Source organism: Phyllobates terribilis, unplaced genomic scaffold (assembly GCF_046119375.1).
Source record: "Phyllobates terribilis strain yellow unplaced genomic scaffold, ASM4611937v1 Scaffold_5__5_contigs__length_657084704, whole genome shotgun sequence".
NCBI lineage: Eukaryota > Metazoa > Chordata > Amphibia > Anura > Dendrobatidae > Phyllobates > Phyllobates terribilis.
This window is the reverse complement of record NW_027362765.1, coordinates 50,422,295-50,429,079: the sequence shown is the minus strand read 5'-3', so window position 1 is coordinate 50,429,079 and position 6,785 is coordinate 50,422,295.

Genomic DNA, 6,785 nt, shown 5'->3' with positions numbered 1-6,785 from the left:
CCAGGAGCCAAATCCCACCAGTTGGTATAGATTTGGAAGCCATGGAGTGTTTAATAATGAAGTAAATTGCAAAACACCTTCTATTCCTTGTAATTTTTTCACTGTCCCCCAAAATTTGTGACATAACAGCATAGTCGGTATTTTGCCTCCAAGTGTCGCAAACTTATGCGCCTCCAATACCTCATGGAGTTTATCTGGTTGGAAATAATGCTGTAGCAACATACACTGAGCTCCCCCTCCCCCCAGGGTCGTCCCATCCCCGAATATGTTGAAGCTGAGACGCCACATATATACTCATGGGTTAGGTACCGCAAGTCCTCCCATTAGTTTTGTTTCTTTGCAATGTTTCCAGTTTAATTCTCGGAGTCTGTTTGCCCCATATTAATTTTCTAAACTCCTGACTGACTTTAAAGAAAAATCTCTGATTTATCCATATTGGGCAGTTGTGTAGAACATACAGCAATTGTGGCATCCAGATCATTTTGACCAGGTGAGAACGGTAACTTAGACCAGGCGCCTAGTTTACCTCTAAATGTAATTAAGACTGGGTCAAGATTCAACTTCTCATAATCTGATATTTTTGCCGATATGCAGTATTGATGCCTAAATATTTAAACTCTGATACCACTTGTAAATCCGAATTAAAGGGGTTGTCTACTACTTTGACATTGATGCCCTATCAATTTATGATCGGCCGGGGTCCCACACGCGGCACCCCTGCCAAATAGTTGTTATCGGTGCCGGCGGCGGCCGCCGGCCGGAAGTCCTTTCCTGCCGGTCTTGGCCGTCAAGTTGTAGTGGCCAGCGCTTGTTAGGCTATGTGCGCATGGTCAGGATTTAAAGCAGAAATTTCCTGTGTGTTTCCGCATCTCCTTGGCAGGAAAAACGCATGCAGATTTTCCGCACGTTTTTTTCAAGCATTTTTTGAAGCGTTTTTGTACATCAATTAATGCTTTTTGGAGCTAAATAAAGTTATTTGGTGGGACATTGCTTTAAACCTTGGATTACCATCAGAACTGGGGTGAGTATATAATTTAAATGATTAAAGAATGTGTCTGTTGTATTTCAAATAAAGTGTTTACTCTGTGTCTGTGTGTTTATTTAACTCTTTACTTTAATTAGGTTTGGTCATGAAAAGGTCTGATTGACACCTTGTCATGACCAAACAAAAGAGCTAGGTTTCATCTAGTCCTATTCACCCAATCTTCGTTAGCATTTCTATTCATGTAATTTATGCGGCAGCTGTTAGCTGGTATTTTTAACCTGGGAAGGTGCCATTTGCAAACATGGTCCCTGGCCATTAATAACAGCTCACAGCTGGTTCGGTAGCCACTACGTCCCCCCACAACAAGCAGCGCTTTGGACACAGCGTAGTGTTCTAATGCCGCACTTTTGTGAATCCACCGCATATAATGACACTTCAATCGGTCAAAATCTGCAGCGGAGACTACCGTGTTCGCTACAGAAATTGACATGCTGCGGGTGAGTTTGTGTACGTGGCCATGGTCAGGAGCTGCTGCAGGTTTGACGCTGTGTGTTTATACAGCGTCAAACCCGCAGCGTTCAGATGTTACAGCATAATGGGTGGGATCTCTAGAAATCCCATATCCACTATGCATGCATCTGAGGCTGCAAATCACCCGTGGACACTGACATGCGGGGCGTCTTTCAGGACCTCAGCATGTCAAATTCTCTTGTGGAGTCGCTAGTCTCTGCAACAGAAATTTAACCATTGGAAAGTATGGAAAGCGGTAAATATGCATGGTTCAGTGAACACACGTGGATTTACCTACGTTCAATAGAATGCAACGTTTTGGAAGCAGGAAAAATATGCGTCCAAAGCACTGCTACGTTGGGATCATGGGTACAGAGCCTAAAATAAAATAAAAAAATGGTGTGGGCTCCTGCATCATTTTTATAACCAGCAGAGGGAAAGCAAACTACTGGGTTTACACCCCGCAGTATACCGCTGGTCACCGGGCAGAAAACATCGCCGGGTACCAGGAGGACACCGGGAGCCGTTGGACAGGTGAGTATAAAGGTTTTTTTTTATATCTTTACTTTATCTTTTCTTTTTTTTACACAGCGTAGTAGCTGGCTTGGCTGGGAAGACTACTGCTCCTCCCAGCCACGCCGCTCCCGCTGTTATCAGCGGGAGCGGTGATCGGATGAGAGGGGTTATAGTCCTCTACTCCAACCAGGGTACCACCCGCAGCACGTTTCCGCCACTAATTTGCGGCCATTGGCTTTAATTGAAATGCCGCAAATCCACATATACCTGCGGTTTTGCTGCGGTTCAATTCAAGTCAATGGGTGCGAATTTGCAGCGGAAACTCCTGCACAATGGTCATGCTGTGGTTTTTACCACAATAGTAATCCAGAGCGGAAATTTCCGCATGATGTGTACAGCACATCCGGACTATCATTGCTATGCCTGGCAGACCTATTAACAAGCGTTTTCGCAGTGTTTCCGCAGCGGTTTTAAATGCATCAAAAACGCTTTGTGTCCTCATAACCTTACTGCCCATCCGCCTTCCATTCAATTGAGTGGGAGGCGGATGTGCAGTACCCGGCGCATCGATAACAGCTGATCGGCAGAGGTGCCGTGGGGGGACCCCGGCCGCTCATACATTGATGCCCTAGCCTAAGGATAGGGTATCAATATCAAAGTAGTGGACAACTTCTTTAATGTAGTGGGAAGCATTCTCATCTGTATTATCCAATGGAAGTATGACTGATTTGCTCCAGTTTATCTTCAGACCAGAGTATTTTGCAACTGTTTCTGTCATTTCCATTGCTATAGGAAGGGGCTCAGAAGTTTTAGCCAGAAATAATGAAGTGTCGTCAGCGTATTAAGTGACCTTCTCTTCACTATTCCCTCTACGAAACCCAACCATTCCAGGATGTACCCTGATAACCGATGGGCACCCCTGCCGCATACCTCTACTCAGTCCAAAAGCCGGGAAGAGGTGTCCATTTACCCGTATTCTAGCCACCGGCCTACCATACAGAAATTTAACCCATGAAATAAAGCTAGGTCCTATACCAAACTTTTACAACAGCACCCATAAATATTCCCACTCAACAGGATTGAATACCTTAGCGGCATCCAGAGAACATACAGCCCTGTCCCCATCACCATCCACCGGCAATTGAAGATTAAGAAACAATCTCCGGATATTAACAGCTGTAGCTCTAGCAGGCATGAAGCCTGACTGATCAGTATGAATTACTGTAGAAATTACTATATCCAATCTAGACGCCAGAACCTTCACAATAATTTTAACATCAGTTAACAATAAAGATATGGGCCCTTTCCAACATCAGGGAAGGAGACCTCACTCGTCTCCTCTCCAAATCACACCTCAACACTTGTGCACTCGACCCCATTTCATCCCACCTCCTCCCCAACCTCACCCCCACACTCATCCCATCCCTAACCCATCTCTTCAACCTATCACTAACTTTTGGTACGTTCCCCGCTGCCTTCAAACATGCAACAATCACGCCCATCCTCAAAAAGCCATCCCTCGACCAAACCGTCTTGTCCAGCTACCGCCCCATATCGCTGCTCCCATTTTCCTCCAAACTGCTTGAGCAACACATTCCCGCTGAACTTTCCTCTCACTTCTTATCTGACTCTCTGACAACCAACAATCTGGCTTCCGCCCCCACCATTCCACCGAAACTGCCCTTACCAAAATTACTAATGACTTACTTAAAGCCAAAGCTAACAGACAATTCTCTGTACTCCTTCTTCTTGACCTGTCCTCTGCCTTTGGCACAGTTGAACACTGCATCCTACTACAGATCCTCTCTTCCTTTGGCGTCAAAGACCTTGCCCTATCTTGGATCTCCTCACACCTTTCAAACTGCACATTTAGCGTCTCCCACTCCCACATTACCTCCTCATCCTGCATCCTCTCTGTTGGAGTTCTTCAAGGCTCTGTCCTACGACCTCTACTCTTCTCAATCTATACCCTTGGCCTGGGACAGCTCATAAAATCCCATGACTTCCAGTGCCATCTGTATGCTGACGACACCCAGATCTATCGCTCTGGCCCAGATGTCACCTCTCTGCTGTCCAGAATCCCAGCATGTTTATCAGCCATATCCTCCTTCTTCTCCTCTCACTTCCTCAAGCTTAATGTGGACAAAACTGAACTCATCATCTTTCGTATCTTCCCCACCTGATCTTTCTATCACAATAAATGACATCGCACTTTCCCCTGTACCGGCAGTCCGCTGCCTCAGAGTAACCCTTGACTCTGCCCTGTCCTTCAAACCTCACATCCATGCTCTCGCCACCTCCTGTCACCTCCAGCTCAAAAATATTTCCAGAATCCGTCCTTTCCTCAACCCTCAATCTACTAATCTGCTTGTGCATGCCCTCATCATCTCCCGCCTCGACTACTGCAACATCCTCCTCTGTGGCCTACCTGCTAACACTCTCACACCCCTCCAGTTCATCCTCAACTCTGCTGCGCGACTGGTTCATCTCTCGCCTCGCTACTCCTCTGCTAAGCCCCTTTGCAAATCGCTTCACTGGCTCCCAATTACCCAGCATATCCAGTTCAAACTACTAACACTGACCTACAAAGCCATCCATAACCTTTCTTCTCTGTACATCCCTGAACTAATCTTCCGATATATTCCCTTACGTAATCTTCGGTCCTCCCAGACCTCCTTCTCTCCTCCACACTTATTTGCTCATCACCTCCAAGATTTCTCCCAAATATCTCCCATCCTATGGAATTCTGTGCCTTAACATGTCCGATTATCCACCACACTTGGATCCTTCAGACGAAACCTGAAAACCCATCTCTTCAAACAAGCTTACAGCCTGCCATAACCTTGCTTGCTGCCACCTTAACAACACCGGAGCTACTGCAACCCCTCCAACCTACTGTCTCCTTCCCCGTTCCTGTAGAATGTAAGCCCGCAAGGGCAGGGTCCTCTTCCCTCTGTACCAGTCTATAATTGTTAGTTTGTTTACTATAAGTGATATCTGTATTTGGTATATAACCCTTTCTTATGTACAGCACCATGGAATCAATGGCGCTATATAAATAAATAATAATAATATGAGTCAGGGATTAAAGGGTCTTTACCTGGCTTAGGTATAGTTACATAGTTACATAGTTAGTAAAGCCGAATAAAGACTTGCGTCCATCAAGTTCGACCTGTTAGTTCTGTAATTGCTAAAGTTGATCCAGAGGAGGGCAAAAACCCCAAATGATTTACCAATCTTCACCTGAGGAAAAATTCCCTCCCGACTCTGAAACCAGCAGTCAGAATAAATCCCTGTATCAACCTACTATTTTATTCTATTTTTAAGTATATGCAGAAATCTGCCTGGTATCTAGAAAAGCATCCAGTCCCCGCTTGAACTGGTTTAGTGAATCCGACATTACCGTCTCCTCACTCAGTGAATTCCATATTCTCACTGCTCTTACCGTAAAGAACCCCTTCCTATGCTGGTGCTGAAACCTTTTCTCTTCCAGTCTTAGTGAATGCCCTCTTGTTACCGTAATATCCCTCCTTTTGAACAAATCCCGGGCAAGGTCTCTATACTGTCCCCTAACATATTTGTACACATTTATTATGTCCCCCCTCAACCTTCTCTTTTCCAGGCTGAATAGTCCTAGTTTTGCCAACCTCTCTGGGTATTGCAGTCCCTCCATTCCCTTTATTAATTTTGTTGCCCTCCTTTGTACCTTTTCAAGCTCATTTATATCCTTTCTATATATTGGGGCCCATAACTGAGCACAGTATTCCAAGTGTGGTCTGACCAGTGCTTTGTACAGTGGAAGAACAATGTTCTCATCCTTTGCAGCTATACCTCTTCTGATACATCCCATTACCCTGTTTGCCCTTACAGCAGCGGCCTGACTTTGGGCACTCCAATTTAGTTTGCTATCAATCAAGATGCCCAAGTCCTTCTCCATCTCTGAATTCCCCAATGATTTCCCATTCAGTGAGTACTGGTGACTTCCATTTTTCCTTCCCATATGTATGACCTTACATTTCTCCTCGTTAAACCTCATTTGCCATTTAATGCTCCACCTACCCAGCTTATCCAAATCCCTCTGTAGGTCTTCACTATCCTCTTTTGTATTAATTGTTTTTCATAACTTTGTGTCATCTGCAAATATTGATATTTTACTATTTATCCCGTTGACTATGTCGTTAATAAAGATATTAAATAACATTGGGCCTAGTACAGACCCCTGTGGTACCCCACTAGTGACGCTTACCCAATCTGAGTATATTCCATTTATAACCACCCTCTGCCTTCTATCCTTTAGCCAGTTAGCTACCCACTTGCAGACATTTTCCCCCAGCCCCATCATTCTCATTTTGTATACCAACCTATTATGTGGCACGCTATCGAACGCTTTTGAGAAGTCGAGATACACGATATCCACTGGTTCCCCCTGATCTACTCGAGAGCTAACCTCCTCGTAGAAGTCAATCAGGTTTGTTTGGCAGGAGCGATTCCTCATGAATCCATGTTGGTTCGGGGTTAATAGATTATTAGCATCAAGATGCTCCATGATTGCCTCATTAATAAAGCCTTCAAAAATTTTGCCCACAACGGACGTCAGACTCACCGGCCGATAGTTTCCGGTGTTACTTTTTGCTCCCTTTTTGAATATTGGCACTACATTCGCCTGTCGCCAATCAAGTGGTACAGACCTAGTCTCAACAGAGTCCTTAAATATAAGATATAACGGTCTGTCTATCACATTACTTAGTTCCCTTAGTACCCGTGGGTGTATGCC